Source organism: Mus caroli, chromosome 15 (genome assembly GCF_900094665.2).
Source record: "Mus caroli chromosome 15, CAROLI_EIJ_v1.1, whole genome shotgun sequence".
Lineage (NCBI taxonomy): Eukaryota > Metazoa > Chordata > Mammalia > Rodentia > Muridae > Mus > Mus caroli.
The window spans coordinates 32459117-32478676 of record NC_034584.1 but is presented as its reverse complement, the minus strand read 5'-3'; the positions used below and the strand labels follow the sequence as shown (position 1 = coordinate 32478676).

At 44.7% G+C, this 19560-nt stretch overlaps 1 protein-coding gene and 1 non-coding gene across 9 annotated transcripts in view; both read left to right on the top strand.

Moving 5' to 3' along the window:
* Ncald (neurocalcin delta) overlaps positions 1-19560 on the top strand; it is a 414228-nt gene that overhangs the window by 176886 nt on the left and 217782 nt on the right. The gene's annotated exons all lie outside the window — the stretch shown is intronic.
* On the top strand, positions 8844-8963 carry LOC115029501. Its single transcript, XR_003835069.1, has one exon. It is a non-coding gene; the product is annotated as a U6atac minor spliceosomal RNA (small nuclear RNA).

The window sequence follows — 19560 nt, the reverse complement described above, 5'->3', positions numbered from 1 at the left end:
ACTCCCTGGTCCAAGGATATACAAACCATCACAGATGGCTAGCATAAGGTCAGAATCCTTTAGTTATTCTGTGCTGTGACCTAATACCTGATGAACAACTTGGAGAGCAGGGACATTAGAGAGAGTTCAGTTCATGGTAGTTCCGTTCTGCGTACCTGGACAAGATATCATGGATCCAGAAACATGTGGTAGAGGAAATCACTTCATGACCAACAAGGAAGGGGTATGGACTGGGAGAAGAGAAGAGAGATAGACAAGAGAACTGGCAACACAATACAACCTTCTAAGGTAGGTTTCCAGTGACCTTCCTTCAACTAGGCCCTAGTTCCTTGATGGGAGTTTTTGCAAATGGGCTCAGCTCTTGATGAACTTAACTTGTGAAGTTAGGGTGCTGAACCAATGGTCACCCAATAAAAGCTGGTCACCAAGACACGTTCTAAGTTTGTTATCTCATGCTCAAGAAGAATAAGGAAAGATAAGGCAGAGTGAAGCTGGATTAGTTAAGGAAAAGTAAGAGAGGACTCTGGAGAGGGGGAGGGAAGACATGCCAGTGTGCTGCCCCAGTGGTCTCTCAAGAGTCTCATGGTGGGAATGGGATGGGGACTGGGGTATCCTTATTGGACTTGTCATTTTTTAATGCATTATGGGTAAGCCAGTGAGAAGTCAACTGTCCTGTAAATACTCCCTTGGCCCAGCTAGAGAGCTATTTCTCCGTTATGTATTTTCTAACTGGTTTATGATACACCATGGGCCCTGCTCTTACTTCCTGGGAACAGTTAATGACGATCTCAATGCCAGGCAGAGTCCAGGTGTCTAAACATGATTGGGAAGGACCTTTCATAACAAATAGTCCAAATATCCATCATCTATCACTTGGCTTACATCCCAAAGACTTCATTGAGACTGTGGCAATCTCTTGCTTCCCACAGTGAGCATTAAATTGGGAAGAGGTGGCCACAGAGGTGGCCACATGAAGACTCATACCAGCAATGACTGTTGTTCATCTGGGACAGAGGAGTTAGGCAATACAGGATGACTTTCTGTCCCAACTACTCAGTTTGGAAGCAAAGTGTGCCTCTTTCAAATGTGAACATGTGGTTGTCCCTACAGCAACATTATACATAGTGAGGACATTGCATCCAATCCAGTGGCAGAAGTCTTACTAAGAGAAAGTTGGGCTCCTTCCCAGGTACCCAGGATACACACCCACCCACATTCCTCCAAACATGCAGGAGACAGAAGGGAACTGTGGGAAGGGGAAGGTGTGGGTTAGGAAAGGAAGCATCCTGTGGCTGCTGGCCTCTAGCCAGCTCTGCAGGTGTAGTTGCCCACACAGGCAATCGACAAGCCACATAGAGGGCTCTATTCTAATCTGGTCAAGTTCTTTGCTTTGTTACCACCCTGGAGAGAATCAACTCAACGTACTTTTCAGTGCTATCCACCCCTACATCTGTCTGGTCACACTATTCATATCAAATCTCTCCCATCTATTCCCTTTGCCCTCTCTCCACCCATGCTGTGTTAGATATGGAGTTTGCCTATGTAGGCTTGTACTGGAGGCTGATGAGACCTGCCTTGCATGAGCCCCAGGTCACTCGTGTGCTCTGCAGCTGTGCTCAGAGATGATGAGCAATGGGAAGCAGGCAGGTACGAGTTAGACATGTTTTTCTTCATTGAGGGTTGTACTGTATCTAATTGCCATTACCCCCTTGACTTTGCCTGGTGTTTGTAGCCAGGGAAACTAGGGAAGAGAAGGGAATGTGGTTCAGCAAGCTAGTGCATATGGAGAGGGTGTGTTGGAATCAGAAAGCATGGTCCATGGCTGGCAGAGAGGTGTTTTATAAGCCTGCTGGAGTTCCAGCTGGTCTAGGCTGAGGCAGAAGCCTAGGAAGATGTGAATTGTTAGCGACTTCATCTGATGGACTGGCAGCCCTGCATCTCTGACATTTACATTCTTCATATGGACAAGAATGCTCTCGCTTGCCTCAGAATGAGCAGCCATATGGGGCTTCCTCTGAGCTTCCACTTGCACCCCTGGCCAGCATCTTCCAGGGATAAACTTGGATCTGACACCCTGGCAGCAGGGTGCATTATGGGTGAGCCAGTGAGAAGTCAACTGCCCCATACATACATACATACATACATACATACATACATACAGCTAGAGAGGCATTTCTCCATTATTCATCTAGTTTGTGGGGAGGGGGTTCTCACATGTTAGGTATAACTGGCTCACGATGTACCATGAGCCCTGTTCTTACTTCCTGGGGATGGTCTAAAGAGAAATGTCTTCTTTTTTAGATGGGATGACAACTAAAGTTCTCTTCATGGCTAGAAATAAGTCTTTAAACACACTACCCACACCAGGTAACCCCTCTCCTCACTCCTGTACAGTCTACACTTTGCCAGCAGTTCCTGTGGCCTGACCTGGGGCTCCACAGTCTGAACTTAAGGAGTTCTCATGCTTCCGTAGTTTGAGAGTTAGGACAAATAGCCATTGTAGAGACATTTGTCAAGGGAATGCAAGTCTGTGGGGTGAAATGACTTGTTTAGGACCATTAATTAATTGATTAATTAAACAGCAGGTGAGTGCTGGGCCCTGAGAAATTATCTGAGGCACTAGTTCCAGGAAGCTCCAGAGGCAGCCTCAAGAGCCTTTCAAACACAGATGCCACAAACCAAGCCAGGAAAAGTCAAAGCTGCCACCGATGGACACAGGAAGAAAGAGCCATGGCTCAGGCTTACACAGAGGCCAGAGTGGTATGGCTTTTCCACACGCCTATGGAGCAGGGCCTCTCCCTGTTCTTCTGTATTTGTCAGCTCCTTACTGCATTGGCCTGAGACTGCTGAGCACACTCGAGTCACCCTGTGTCTTAGTTAGGGTTTCTATGGCTGGGATGACCCATCATGACTAAGACAACTTGGGGACGAAAGGGTTTATTCAGTTTATACTTTCATATCACTGTTTATCACTGAAGGAAGTCAGGACAGGAACTCAAGCCAAGCAGGAACCTGGAGGCAGGAGCTGATGCAGAGGCCATGGAGGAGTGCTGCTTACTGGTTTGCTCATCACAGCTTGTTCAGCTTGCTTTCTTAATAGAGCCCAGGACCACCAGCCCAGGGATGACATCACTCACGATGAGCTGAATCCTCCCACATCAATCACTAATTAAGAAAATATCCCACAGGCTTGTCTACAAGCTGATCTTATGGAGGCATTTTCTTAATTGAGGTTTCATCCTCTCTGATGACTGTAGTTTGTGTCTGGTTGATGTAAAATTATCTAGCATGCTCTGTAAATATTCTTTCTCCAGGCCTTCTTTCTCAAAGCTTTAGGTACATGCAGAAGATTAAAATTCTCTCAGGTTTCTATCAATAACAATTATTCCATGTGGGGGGGGGCGGGGGGGGGTGTGTGTCAACATGGGTTAAAATCTTGTATTCTATTTTATTCCTTATATTTTAGCATAGAAATGTATACTGCAGAACACTATATTTATGATCTATTGCCACCTGTTCCCAATGTCAATAGCATATATTATTGTTTTCATTACAGCCACATTCTATTTCTAGGTCCATATTTTCAATCCTGCCAACCATGCTGTGGAACAAATCCCACAGAATTTCAGGGGCAGATGACAGCTACAGGTGCTTGCATCTGGCTTATGAGCCTGCACATTAGCTGTGCTTGGCTCCTGGCCATGGGCTCAGATCTGGTCTGCCTAGCAGACATTCATTCTTCTTGGGCTAGCAGGTGGCCAGGACATATTCTTCGCACAGCTATTTCAGAAATTCAACACAGGAAGTGGATGGAAGTACAATATCTTTTATGCTGAAAGCTAAGACACTGCTCACTGTCACTTCTGCCCCTGTCCCAGGAACCAAAGCAAGTCTCCCAGACAAAAAAGAAAACAGTATTTCTGTGGAAGAGTCAAGCCACAGAGACACATAGTAGGCTACTAGTTGAGCCACTACAGAAGCCCATTGCAGAGCCAGAATCCTAGGCTGAGCCAGGTTTGGGGGGACGGGACTATTGGTTGGCTGTCTAGCTGCCTGGGGAAAGAGCATCTGGTCCAGCAGACTCTGGGGATGAGAGTCTCATCCCCTTTGCCTTTAGTTTCACTGTCAACCCTGATTTCAGGATACCTAGTCCTGCAAGCTCCCGAGCCATGTGCTGGTTACACAGTGCAAGTCTGGTGGTTCTCCCCTCTCGCCCTCCCTCCTCCGACATTTTCAGGTTGGTTGGATAAGTTACCACTTGCCCATCTGCTTTCCAGCATCCAAAATTCATCGCTGTTGTTATCTCTTCTTTGTCCCTGTAGGTGCTTGCTTGTAACAAAATCCTTTTACTGTCATTTGTAGGCTTTGGGAGGAAAGTAAGCTAGATGCCCACTTTGAATGCATCATTGGGCCCACCTGGCTCTTTCTTGACACTGCAATGATCAGCGGCCATTCCCACACCAGCTATTCTAACTTTAATTGTGGCTGCACTGAGCCCCATGTTGCCTAGAGACAACCAAGTAGAGGAACTTTGATGAAGTGTCTGATGTCATGGTGACTCATTTCTCAGTCTGGATTGTAGGCGCACAGCATCACTGCAGAACAACCCTGATGTCATGGTGACTCATTTCTCAGTCTGGATTGTAGGAGCACAGCATCACTGCAGAGCAACCNGTAGGCGCACAGCATCACTGCAGAACAACCCTGATGTCATGGTGACTCATTTCTCAGTCTGGATTGTAGGAGCACAGCATCACTGCAGAGCAACCTCTTTGAATCAGTCTTGTGTACATAAACCCAGACTTGAAGACAGCATCTATCTCCTTGGCGTTCTGACCATACAGTATTATATTTTATCTGAACCTGGGTCTTAAAACTTAGACTATGTACAGACAGATAGACAGAAAGACAGACAAATGCACACACACACACACACACACACACACACACACAAGCTAGATATTCTTAAATCCAAGTGTGGTGATTTAAATATGCTTGGCAGGGAGTGGCGCTATTAGGAGGTGTGGCCTTGTTGGAGGAAGTGTGGGTGTGGCTTTGAGACCCTTCTAGCTACCTGAGGAGTCAGTCTTCTGCTGTTTGCCTTCGGAACAAGAAGTAAAATTCTCAACTCCTCCTGCACCATGTCTGCCTAGATGCCGCCATGCTCCCACCATGATGATAATTGACTGAAACTGGAAACCAGTAAGCTACTCCCAATTAAATGTTTTCCTTATAAAAGTTGCCTTGGTCATGGTGTCTGTTCCTAGCAGTAAGACCCTAAGACATCAATTAAAATGAAAAGAATCTAAACTTCAGTGTCTTTTTCCCCCTCCCAGTTTATTAGTAATGGTGTTAATATTGTATACACAATGGTTTGATCACGATTTGGTATTTACAGGGTCTGACCACTGGCAAATCATTTCATTCAAATGGGAGGTAGAGGTACAAGAACATAGTGGTACAAGACATGCCCTGATGTCTTTTAACCCACAGCCCCACTGATGGCACTGGAGGTTCACAGCAAACATGGCCGGAGTTACTATAGGCAAAAATCATCTCAAAACATTTTGTAGTTCTCGTAAGATGGGCCACAAAAATTTCCAAGAAAAAAGCAGAATGGGACCAACCTGCAAACAGAAAACTGGGGTTCAAATTCCCATTTGGCCGTTAGGTTCCAGATGACATCAGTAAGTTAATCTCAGTTGAGAAACAAGTCTTTTTGCTTTTTGGATTGTTGGGGAAACTAAAGAGACAAAGGAGTTCTGTTTGCTAAGTAAATGCTGTCCTCAGAGACAAATCTGATTTGTGAATATCAGTAGCATACAGAAGGTGATTAGTGCAATCAGCCCGTTGATAGGAGACTTCTGCTCTCTGGGGACTCTATTTCTTGCAAACTGAACGAATGCTGCAATTTGTTTACTATCCCATACACTTAAAAATAAACTCCTGAAAAGGACGCAGCACATGGCAGAGCATGTTCTAAGGCACTTTGCATAGATCAGGTCATCTCCTTGGAACAACTTGGTGAAGTGATTGTTTTGCTCTTGTTTTGAAACAAGGGGCTCAGGAAGGTAAGTGTGTTGGTGAAGACTATCCTATTGACTAGTGCATCCAGGATGTACCAACAGTAGCTTGTCTCCAGGGTGGCATTGTCCACACTCTGGGGCTCTGGAACAACCTCCATTCTCTCCTAATGCTCTTCTCTTTCGGAAGCTCACTGCATACAAGGTTCTTCCCAGTAGCCATCCCTGCACACACACTCCATGTCCGTGGCTTTAAGTTGCCATCCATCTGTACTAGTTACTTTGCTTGTTGCTATGGCCAAACACCTAACAAGAAGCAATTAAAGGGAGGAGGAAGAGTTGGTTTGGGCTTACAGTTCAAGAGAGGATATAGTGCATCACTCAAGGGGAACATGGCAGCGGGTGGCATCTGCTGTCAGGAAGCAGACTGAGACAGGAAGTGGAGCCGGGCTCGGAAAGGCCTGCCTCTCATGACCTACTTTCTCCAGGAGGACTCTTCCTCCTAAAGGTTCTACAACCTTCCAAAATAGCACTGCCAGCTGGGGACCACATGTTCAAACACATGGTCCCCTGGAGGACAGTTCCCTTGAAGACACAACACCATCTATCTGCTAATGAATTCCTGACTCCTATCTATTGGTTCCCAGAGAGGTTGACCCAACTGCATATTGTCTCTGAGTACCTTAAAACCACTTCCAAATCCTTCTATGAAAAATTTACTAATGATGTTTCTTCTTACAGTTTCTGCTTCTTCTCAGGGTAGACTTCACTGAGGCAGGCAGGTTCAAGGCATGAGAACAGCCTTCAACGTCCTTATTCATCTCGGTATCCATCCAGTTCACCAGTATGTCCTTTTGCGTTACTTATATTGATCAACATTGTCGATATGTGTATCTTGAGCTAACACCCTAGTCCAGATCGGTGTTACCACTTAGCTAAAAGTGACCCTTCTCCAGTCTTTGCAATCCTCTGGTCCATATTTCACCAGTGCAGTAAATAAGATCTATCTTAGACATGAAACTAACCATGAGCCTTCATGTTTACACCCCTTCAGAGCCTCCCAGTGATCTTCAAATAAAGATACCTTCCTCACCTTGGCTCCTGAGGTGGGTGGGAGCTGCCTTCCTGTTCCTTCTTTCATTTTTTTTTTTTTATAGCCAGACGGAATTTCCTTTAGGATGTCTCTCTCACCTAAAGCCTTTGCGCATACATCACTTTTGAAGAAAGCTCTCATGGCTTGTCCTGAGAACAGTCTCAGTCCCCACTCACTCACTACCTTTTCACATCCAGATCTCTGCCTTCTTTAGATATTCATTTAAAGAGAGTTTTCCCCCCCTGAGAAGCTTTTCTTGACTTTGGAGACTGTAAGTGCATTTGATCACCCTATGTAACATAATTTATTGCAATTGCTAGTTTAATTGTCTGTCTCTGTGGCTACACTGTAAATCCCCTAAGGCCAGGCTTCATGTGGGTCCAAGCTCATTAATCCTTGAAACTAACAAAATGTCTGGCACATAACAAAACTATTTATTGAATATTGAATGTTACATAAAACCATCAAAAGGTATAAATTACTCAAATAAGACCCCCCAAAATTCAATGCTTTTTGTCTTTAGTAGATCAGATCACCAGTGAGGAGACAAACTGGAGACAAATCCTGACTTTATTTAAGATGCTGGGAAACCAAAGAAAGTAAAAGGCAGATGTTTCTCCTTGTCCTTTAGAAGTGCAGCTGCACAGTTAGCTCTGATCACTTGCATCCCTAGAGCAGCAAGATGCTTGTGAGGCAGTGATCAGAGACATGAGCAGTTCAGGGGTGAGGGGTGAAGGGGAAGGGAGGGGCTCTAAATGCACCATGTCCCAGGAAGCAGGAAGCACTCAAAACCATGTGTCCAACGTTGGCCTTTTCTCTGGTGGCTCCCAGAGGAGTTGATTCAAATGCTTCTTGTCTCCACCTGAATTAAAATCACCTCCAGCTCCTGAGACAAAAGTAAACAAAAGCATACTCATGAGCTTTCTTCTTCCCCACTAGGTCTGCTCCATCCAGAGACAGAGGGCACCTGCTGCTCCATTTAGCTTTTATCCACAGCCCTTCAAGCACTAAAATCATTGCTGGGCAGAGGATTCACTGGACACTTAGAAAACCTTGGAATCAGGGTGTGAGTGTTGTGCTGTCTTAAAACCTGACGATCAAATGCATAATTATCCTAACCAGTCCTCGTCTGTGCTCAGGAGCAGAAGACATGCTGAACATTCCAGGCTTCACGGTGTTAGCCCAGGTGCTTTTACTAAACAAGCTGTTCCACAGTCACCAGGGCTTAATCTCTTCTGTATCCGCACGAAGTTTCTTTGTCTTACAGATGAATCCTGTGGCCAATACAGGTCTAGTCTTTCAACAGAGATGAAATTATCCATGGGATCCACTACCCTCCTATCTCGTTCCTATGAACTTTATGGCAGGGTTTATAACTAGAAGTCTATTTTGTGTACTTTTTCATTGACTGTTCTACCCCCCATTTTAGCCTTTCTTCCTCTCCCCAACCCTGACCCATTCCCAGCAGGAATGGTGTGCATCCTTTTCATCATTTGTCTCCTGAGTCTAGTATGATGTCTGACTCACAGTAGCTCCTGGTTTCAAACTAGTGGGTTTAATGAACACTGTAATTAGGAACATGTGACTTAGCTCATTACTCTACTCCTAACCTAACAAAATGTCTGGCACCCTGAATAGGACTCTTGGTAGTAGGGTTCACAGAGTCCTACTCAGGTCTTCACAGCTGAAAGGATGAGAGAGGCAAACAAGGGACAGGGGCAAACCTTGTGTTGTGTGGACAGAGAGGAAGTCATCACTCCTCTTGAAGAGGCTAGAAGAGGCCCTCAGGCCTAACATGCTTATGTCAAAGACATTGCTATCTTCATAGCTTCTAAATGCTACATTTCATAAAGTGGAGCATGATAGGACATGAAACCTGATGCCGACTCCTGGCCTCTGCATACAGTGGCAGATATATGCTTATACAGCACACACACGCACATGTGCACATGTACACATAAATGCACGTACATGAATGTACACAAATACACACACATGCACACACACACAGTGAGGCACCTCTCCACAGCCCTCAGAGAACATGAACATCACTCTGACAGACCATTAGTCACCCCATTTTTGTGATAGTTATTCTCTATGTGAAGTCATACATTGTTCCCAATAAAATAAGAGGCTGTGAGGTGTGAGTTTGTAGGATGGTGTAATTAAGGGGCTACTGTGGAGGCACAGGCAGATGGAGGGGAACCAGGTGAGCTGTTCAAATACCTGCAATAGCGAGACTCTATTGTGATACTGGGTGCAAAAACGAAGTCTGGGAAAACTGGAAGTGTGCAGAGCATCTTTGCAGAGGTCCTGCTGGGGGATACAGCCACCCTCAGAGCGTGGTGCAAGGCATGCCTGCAGTATGGCAGGACTGCTCTGCTCTCTTTCCTCCTGTCCTTTGATCTCCTGTACCATCTCCAGTTGGCATGGCCCAATCAATGGGTTAAGGACCTCAGGGACAACTTCAGAGGTCAGCTCCTGGGTCACCAAGGACAGAAGCTGGGCCAGTGGAGCAGGAGGAAGCCCGTTTTGGTTGGTGAGTCTCATTCACTGAAGAGCTGTTTGCCTCGGGTTTCTTCCTGCTCACACATCTGCAGTCAATGCTGATGTTGGCTGTTCCTCGACTTCAGCCGGCCCCTCTTGCTTTCCTACTTACTTCATGCCTCTCTTCTGTCTTATTTACATCCCTTGAATTTGAATTCTAACCAAGAAAATCTGATGGTGTCCCCATCCTGCACTAACAAGGTATTCCCAGACCAGCCTGTAAAGTGTGCCTTTGAGTGAGGCGCTAGACCTTATTAATGAGCATCAAGGCTGGTCTATGACGGAGAGTGTTAATGTAGGCTATCGAGTAGTGGACAGATGATTCAGAGGAGATAGACCAGAAACCATCTTAATGGTACAGTATATTGTCACCCTTCCCTTAATCTTCAGAGATGAAGGATGACAATGTCAACGTTAGGTTCATAGAAAGAACTAGCTGGTATGCCCTGTGTGGGGAACTCAGGATGAGTCCTGGAAACCACCAGCTTCCAGTCATAGAACATAGCATGTCTGCAGCTCTGCTGCAGGATTGGCTGGGTATCAGCCTTGCCCCCGATTCTGTGCTTAGACGGCGGTCTCTGAGCTGCTATTGTCCTGCTGCAGACCAGAATACCCATGGTTCATTTAGACTCATACAAAGTGCATACTTTTGCCAGTGAGACTTCTAATGGGAGGCAGAAGGGCTCGTGATTTTCGATCCTAAAGCGCTCTGCAAAGTGTACAGATAGAAATGGAGTGTTTTCTAGCATTTTGGATTATGTTAAAAGTTGAATTTACAAAAGATGGCAGAAATTTTGGCTGTTGGTAGAATTTAGGTTCTGCAGGCAAGCCACCTCTATATCTAGTTCCCCACTCAGCAGAACTTTCTTTTAAAAAGCAACAAAAAAACATCTACTATGTATGAGTGTTTGCTTACACACACATATGTGCACCACATGCATACAGTGCCTGTGGCAGCCAGAAGAGGGTATCAATTGGAGTTGCAGATGTGAGCTACCATGTGGATGAGGGGAAACAAGAGTCCTCTGCAAGAGAAGCAGGTGCTCTTAACCTGTAAGCCACTCCTTCAGCCCCAGCAGGACTTATCTGTAAACAGAACAGTGTTGAGTAAACCTGTATTTTAGTGTATTGTAATATGGGTATTGCTGACAGCATGCTTGGTTTCAAAAAACTGAATGTATGACCTATTGAAAATTAATGTTCTTGCTTGGTGCCTCAGTTTCTCTGTCTGTATAACACACATGATTGTGTGTGTGTGTGTGTGTGTGTGTGTGTGAGAGAGAGAGAGAGAGAGAGAGGGAGAGGGAGAGGGAGAGAGAGAGATGTGGGGATTAAATGAGCTGAAGCGAGTCCTTGGAATAATGCCTCTAATGAATGTTGCATTTTATTATTATATATCTCATTGATATGTAAGGATTCCATTAGGTAAAATGTGAAAAACATTTGGAATCATGACTGCCCCCAATTTAGTCCTTTATGTTGCAGTGTGTCTCTGTGGAGTGTGGGAATCCAATCACTACCCTGAGCTGAGCTAAGCCCCCAGCCCCAGTAGGCTGCATTTGTTGTTTTCTCCAACAGGCTGGGGGAGGGGGCCTGTACCTCTCCTGGATTCCCCCATAGGCTGCTCACAGCTTTTCCCACCGGTATTGTCGGTTAGATTCTGCTTTCCATCCTAAAACTTACAGGCAAGACTGGGAAATTCACTTCTTGAGACTATAAAATGAAAAATTGCTGAGGCTGGAGAGATGGCTCAGAGATTAAGAGCACTGAGTGCTCTTCCAGAGATCCTGAGTTCAATTCCCAGGAACCACATGGTGGCTCACAATCATCTGTAATGGGATCTGATGCCCTCCTCTGGTGTGTCTGAAGGCAGCAACAGTGCACTCATATACATTAAACAAACAAACAAACAAACAAACAAACAAATAAATATGAAAAATTGCCACAGTACAGCAAGATCCAGGGTCTCGGTGTCCGTTAATGAGAATCTGTAGCAGGTGAGTTGAGGAGACTGGTGTGAGGACACCTGCCTCTGTTCATCATCGGCCCATATAGTTTCCCAAGCGCAGCTGGAGACGCAAGCGGGTGGTGAGGCTGAGTGTGAAAGTCTCCTTATCTGGAAGCTATTTGCAGCACTGGAGATGAATAATGTTAAATAAGACTTGGGACAGCTCCCTTTCACACCACTCTCTGTAAGATATTTGCCTGGTTTCAATTATCAATTTCATACCCATGATCGAAAATGAAATTCTACCTACCACCATGAAGAACTGTTGCTTGGAAAGAAGTTTTACCAAAGGGATGACTCATTCCAGTAGAGTCTAACTCGATTCCTTCAGGAGGAAAAAATAAAATAAAAGCCAGATGTTTGGGAGGGGAGAAAAAGAAAAAGAAAAGAAATATCAACTGGCCACTTCTGGCTTTTGGTTTGCCTTTCATGAGATGTGTCCTTTTCTACCTTAAGCCATTACCTGTACCTGGGCATCTTTAATGACTGTAGAATAGACACCAAATGATGACTTACTGCAGGAATGACTAAGGTGGGTTGAGAGTTTTCAGCCACTACTTTGTGTCATCTGTCATCCTTAGACCTTCCTAAGTGTCTTTGCAGGTACTTGGTCATGACAGCTGCACCACAAAGTCCCCAGTGGGAGCCCTTGTCTATCATGTTAACTGGGAGGATGCACAGTTATCTCTGGAATCAGGCTCACACGTTTATAGTTCATGGCAAATTTTGGGAAGCATCAGTTTATGTAGCTAGTGAATGGACAGACATTCTATTAGAATTCTAATGAGTGGGACACACAGTCTACTCTTGAGGTTAAAGTCTATTGGAGCCTAACTTACAGGCACATATGCCTTTGATGGGATTACTTTGTTTCATTTGTTATTATTTCATATATGAAAATCGTAAATATATTGAGCCTTTTCCTTGGTGAGAAGTTTAAATTTATTCTCTTCTCAAAAATCAAAATCTCTTGTAAACTTTCTTTTTTAAATTTTACCTACGATATTTCCATAGTGTTGGTAGTAGTCTCCTCCAACTCAAGATCCTGTTTGGAAGCCTCTGGCTCCAGCAGCTGCTTTATCCACGCCAGGGACGGCAGATTGGTTTCTCTGTGTGATGTAACTTCCTCTTATAAAGCACTCCACTTTGTGTAGCTTTTACCTTCATCAGCTGACTGGGTTCTGCTCAGTTCATTGTGTGTTGCCCTGACTTGCTAGTGGACTGGTTGTCCTGTCACAGCTGTGGTCATTGTCACCATCTTGCCCTCTGCTGAATCACAATTGCTGTTCCTGCAGCTGTGTGCATTGGTGGGAGAAAAGCTGCAGCCCAGAATGTTAAAAGGGTGCTCCCTTCCCATCCCAACAGCCAGTGTTGTCCAGTATATTTGCATTTTAGTTATTTGTATCACTACTTAGTAGGGATATGAACAAGGTCTTCTAGCATTGCCTAGACTTTGTTCCAACAATGGGTGGTCCTTGGATGGGAAGTGGCTATAAGCATAGTATAGTATTAGTATAGTATAGTCAATATAAGGTAATGTAGTATAATGTGATGCAATCCTACACGGGTTCCCTTCATTTCCATGTTTCCATGTTTTCATGTCGTTAGAAGGCTCTAATGATCTGACAGGACCTTTATATTGCCACCCAAGACAACCAGCTTTGCTCGATTCTTTGCCTCAGTAACTGCTTTTCTCAAGTATGTGTGATTCATTTCAACATGGCACATGACAAGCACTCTTCTAGTTATCCTCCTCTCCAAATTAAAAATGGGAAAAGTTTGCTCTGCTCAAAATGTGGGCACATGTGCCAAAAGTACAACTTCAACCTTGAAAAGAACGTTAAGTGCTTAAAAAACATTGGCAACAAATGCACATGAAGGCCTCTCTCCTAAAAGCTGCTTTTCTGGTTTGGGTGGTCTCTTAGGGTTTTACTGCTGTGAACAGACACCATGACCAAGGCAAGTCTTATAAAAACAACATTTAATTGCGGCTGGCTTATAGTTTCAGAGGTTCAGTCTATTATCATCAAGGTGGGAGCATGGCAGCATCCAGGCAGGCATGGTGCAGGCAGAGCTGAGAGTTCTATGTCTTCATCCAAAGGCTGCTAGTGGAAGACTGACTTCTAGGCAACTGGGGTGAGGATCTTATGCCCACACCCACAGTGACACACCTACTCCAACCAGGTCACACCTATTCTAACAAGGCCACACCTCCAAATAGTGCCACTCCCTGGTCCAAGAATATACAAACCCTCACAGGTGGCATCATGGGTAATCTTAAAAAAACCAAAACAAAACAAAAAACAAACAAACAAAAATGTGATGGGAAGTTACACTGCCACCTCCTGGCAGTCCAGCTTCAGGCTGTTAGTTAACATTTCAATTAGAGATTCCCAGTTGCCTCATGGAGTTATCCGGAGGACAAATGGCGGGCACCCTGCTCTGTTGGCCAGGCTTCTGAGTGCCCTATGTCTGTTGTGTCATATGCTGATAAGAACTCTACATTAATGATAATAAACACTATTAATTAAATCAAACTTTGTAGCTGTTTGGATAGGTTTGTATTTTTGGCTTTTTTTTTTCTTCTTCTTTTTTGTTTTTCTAAGAAGATAGGGTTAGCTGAGGAAACTATTCTGTCAGACAAAATGGAGAGGAGAGGGAAAGCTGAGCTACTTTAAAGCCTTTAAACTCCAATTTGCAAATAAAGAGAGAGAATTAATTAAAAACAATCATTAAGTCATTGAAAGAGCTGGGAAGACAACCTACTTAGCAATGCTTTCAGCTGGTTCCTGTGCAATTAGTTTCTGTGTGATTTAGGGAGGCATGCCTCATTAAAACTGCACTTCAGACAGCCCATCAACCATGATGTGCTTGCTTTTCAAAGGCCTGGGATTGTTCCTACAACAGAAAACACCAGGTCATTAGATACAGGGAACTGGTGTCCACTGGCCCCCACGACTGTGGCAGGACTTTCCTTTATACCTGCTGATATTTATGGTTGCTGCCATCTCCTGTCTCTTTGTTAATCCACTGAACATTTATTGATAGCCACTGATGATCTGATACTTAATGACTCAAATGAAATATTTTTTTTTCAACATCAAGGTACAGAGATAAACCTTGCTTTCTACATTATAGGGAAATCGGGCTTTCTCCCTCGATGTGTGGTAATCCTAGTTGGAGCCAAACCCTGGCAGTACGGATTTAACAGGGCATCTAATAATGACATCTGTTGTATATTCTATTCCATTTGCTGGATGAGGCAACACTTAACTGTTTGACTTGCAGTAGTGAACACAGGTTACTGTGGCAAAGCCACGAAGATGCTGACAGTCACCAAGTAACAAACTGTGGTTCTAACCCTGTACCCAGCACAGGCTAAGGGTCTGAGCTCACCTTCAGTCTTGAGAACACACCACATGTCAGTGTCATTATTGAACATCATAGGAATGGTTACCTGTCGCATGTTGTCTTTACTGTCGCTCTCCATTGCTCGTCATTGAGATAGATGACAAGATCGAGCTGGGCTATGCTGCGTGCCTGCTTAGCCTGACTCTACAATTAGATTTTGGTCTGCACCTTATCATTCCAATCTGCCTGGCTTAAAAATGATGCTCTCTTTAAGAACAAGACAGTTCCTACGCTCCATAGAATATGGTTATTGAGAGTTGTGGCTCTGAGTCAGATTGTTGGACTCAAATCTCCCCAACTTTAGCAAAGTATAGTAGAACCATGAATACAGTGAGCCTCTCTAAGAGACAGTTGCTCTACCTCTTAGATGGACTAAGAGCAACAACAAAGGTTAGCTGTAAAATATTTAACGAGTCTTTAAATACATTATTATGTTCATTTGCTATATTGCTTGTCCATACATATAAAGTAGGTAGGAATAATTTCTCATTGTTCATAGAGGTCTAATGGATGATACATCTAGGGCTCAAATGAGAAACTGGTGTATGGTTGAAAATTAAGATCTGGAGTGCATTCCTGAACTAGCCTGTCCCTCAGTCAGGCTTCTTAGACTTCTAAACAACCAGGCCAATAGCGTCACAGTCTGAATATTAAAAGCACCCTCCAAGGCTCCTGCTGAATAGTTGGTTTCCAGCCAGTAGTGCTAAAGTGTGGAAACTTTAGGATTTGGGGCCTTGGTAGGGAAAGTAGGTCACTAAAGGCAGGTCCTTGGTGGTCTCTTCCCCCGGGGCCTTTTTCTTTGTCTCTCTTAGGGACAATTTTTTGAAATATTTAGAAGCACTGAGAATTCATATAGAAAAGTTTTTCCAATCAAGTTTAATGCAGAGAATAAATGGCCAAGTGTAGGGTTTTCAGAAACATCTTGTCTTTTGTAATATGAACAACTGGCAAACCGGGGCTGATGCATACCCCCCAGTTCTCTAGTCACTACGCAGCTAGGTATTTGTGTGGAGTTTGTGGTTTGTTTGTTTGTGTGTTTGTTTTTATGATTTTTCTCTTCACAAGAATATAAGCCCTAGGAGTCAGGCACTGAGTGTCAGCCTTGATAGTACCCGCAGCCTCAGGAGCTGGTGTGAGACCTAGGCTGTAGTAGATGATCGCTAAATATCTGTAGGTACAAAAATCAAACAGTTCTTAGCTGGGGGTAAGCATGTGCTCCCTGTACTACACTGTTAGAGAGCTGTCACTAGAGGAACATCAGGTTTTCTTTGATTAGGTTCATTAACAGTCTCGTTGTTTAGGAGACGTGAGAAAGTGGGCTAATTGTATCTATCGATAGCGGAACTTGGAAGACGTTTCTAATGTCATGAAATAAGATGTAAAATTATCTCAACTCAAGGCAGGGAGAGTAAATGAGTAAAGAGGCAAATCTGGAATGCCTGTGTTTAGATTTACATCTCTGTTTCTCAGACTGAATGTAACAGCCAAGGGAAACAAAGCAGCAGCAGACCCGTGTGCAAGAGACTTGGATTTATTGGCCGTGTGCTGATCTGAGCTCCCACAACTACATCCTTGTAGGATTTTAATGAAATCCCGCCTTGGGTGTACATGGAAAACCTCCTGGGGACGTAGCAAATTAACAAGCAAACATACTGATGCTCGGGCCTCACCCTTGGGGGCTTTGCTTATGCTTCGTTTTGGAAAGAAACTGTTTCATTTCATTTTGCTTTAGTCGCCAAGAAGATCTAACACAGAGCCTGGGATAGGAGCTTCTGCCTTGAGTGTGAACCCAGAATCCCAAATCTTTTCTTGTCTAGGATGTGGCACATACACTTGTCCCACAGTCATTCTTCCTTTGCCAATTTTCTCTCTTTCTCTCGATTCTTCTCATCTATATGCATTGTATGTTGTTTTCCATCTTTGTGAAGTCTCCATCCTGCATAGTCCCTTTCCTGACAAAAGAATTGCCCAGCCCCATGGTCTCCACTTCCTCCATTGGACCTCACTTCTTTCAGAGCTTCACCCTCCATTACTCCACCAACTTCATTCTACAGGATCTCTGTGACCTCTATGTTGCTAGATTTAGGGCTAAGTATAACTTACTGACTATGGTGGTTTGAATGAGGATGTATCGGACTAGTTGTTCCCCAGATGAACTGTTTGGGAAGGATTAGGAGTTATAGTCTTGTTGGAGGAGCTGTGACACTAGACTGTGAGGTTTCAAAAAACTTGAGTCATTCCAGTGTGCCACCCTCTCTCTGCCATGTGGTTGTAGATCAAGATGTGAGCCTTCAGCTGTCATGGATTCTAAGAAACCATAAGCCCCAATAAACTCTTTATTCTAGAAGCTGCCTTGGCTACGGTGTCTTATCACAGCAATGGCAAAGTAACTAGGGCAATGGTTAAGACCCAGCTTGAGAGTTTAACCAGCCTAAATTGGACTTATTCCAATTAGCTGTAGGGCTCTTCTGAAGGTTCAGTCTCATCTACAAAATGAAAGCCCTAGTTTCAGGCTCAGGATCTGGGAGAGGTTGTCCATGGATTAGTTCATTTCTCTGGGTGAGGAGGAGTTACTCTGAGAGGGTTTTGTAAGGTTGCCTTCCAGACAGGTCCCAACAGCTGAACATCTAAAACACAGCCCAGACTGACTACCAGTGCAGCAAGCTCAGGGCGTTTTACCAGCTATTTAGGCATGAAACACACAGGAACATCCTGCTTGAAACCATTGCTGTCCTGTTATTTTTAGCTCTGCCTTCTCTAACATGTTTTCTGCTGAAAGTCACGGGAGAATAGGCTGCACTCAGAACACAATCCAAACTTCAATCTAGCCTGCCCAGTCAGTCAGTCTCAGCTCCTGTCATCCACTTCTAAACTTCTCTAGACAACCAAGTCCAGGCAGTCACAGTTTGGCTCAGGATGAATAATTGGTTCTCAACCAGTGGCACAAAAAGTATGCAAACTTCAGGATTTGGACCATGCTTGAGGAAGCAGGTCATTGACAGCCTCTTCCTCTGCCTGCTTTCTTTGTCTCTTTCTCTACATCCAATCCACCATGAGGTGAAATTCTCCTCTACCACCAGTCATTCCTGTCATCATGATGTTCTCCCCATGAATCCGGAGCTGAGCAATAGTGGACTGAACCTCTGAAATCATGCTCCCCCATAAGTTGTATTTTGGTCTCAAAAGGAATGAATAGGCTGTTCCACATGTGCACGAGAACCTCTGTATGAGAGGTTCCCGCTGCATAGGTTGATACCCTCTAACTCTCGGCTAACCATCTCCCCCTCATGCTGCCTCAGAGCCCTTCATCTTCTGTAGATTCTTCTGCATCACATTCCATCTCGGATCCTCATCTCTAACAATGTACACGTGTACATGTAGATATGAATCTGCAGTTGATTTAAGAGCTTAATATATGTATTATATTGATACTTCTGTTTCTCTATCTAGGTTTTATGTTTTATGAGAACAGGATTTTACTCTTCTTATTGGCTATGCACTCCTGTGGCTTGGCAGAGTCAAATATTCAGATTGTTTTCAAAGTGGCTAGTGATGAATAATAGAGGCATAAATGGTGAAGAGAGAATACGATGTTGGAGGATAGCAAGTCTAGGCCACAGAGAGTGGCAGGAGAGGACAATGAACAATGCTCAGCCCTGTAATTACTAATCAGAAGTCCTTGGAACAAAAGAAAGAGGTCTGGGTCCATCAGGTGAAGAAACGCTTTGGAAGCATTTATTTGGTGCCACTTCTCTGTGCACCTGTTTTAGCACATGCCTCAGGAGGAAGTCATCCTAGTTTTCTTGCACAGTATAGAAAAACATAAATAATGCAATTCAGAGTTTGCAAAGTGAGTGATACAGAAGCTGATGTTTCTATCCTTAGTTCTACCCACTCTCTAAGAGGCCCACCACCACTCCATCAAAATGTCGCTTCTACCTAGTTTGGCTACAGGAGGCATTTCCACTTACTTATGCTGAGACTCAGGACACCCTGGAGTTTTTAATGGACCCAAGGGAGGCGACTCAGCTGCTCAGTCCCTGGCCTTTGGAGTCAAATCCTGGCTCTGCAACTTGCTGAGTGCCAGTCTGTAGGTTAAGAATGGTGTCCCACATCTGCTCAGGGCTCGGGCTTCTGGGCAAGGTGGGATGTGGGAACTTTGACTGGAGTACCCCACACTACCACAGGGGCGGGGGAGGGGGCGGGGGAGGGGGCGGGTGTTGGGCTGTGAGAAGCTGCGGGATCCTGCTCTGGGGGTAGGGAAGCACAGTCTAAGGTCCCTGTGGACTGCTGAAATTGGCTCGGGGTCCTTGGGCCTGCATGGAGGCCAAGGACGGCATGATCTCGCTCTTGGGCACTGCAGATGCTACTGCTGCTGGATATCGCAGAAGAGCTAAGAACAGAGTAGGGGGCCTGAGGGTGGGCTCTGGCCCAGGGCGAAGGAAAAGGGCAGGAAGAGGGTTCCGGCTGGTTACGTC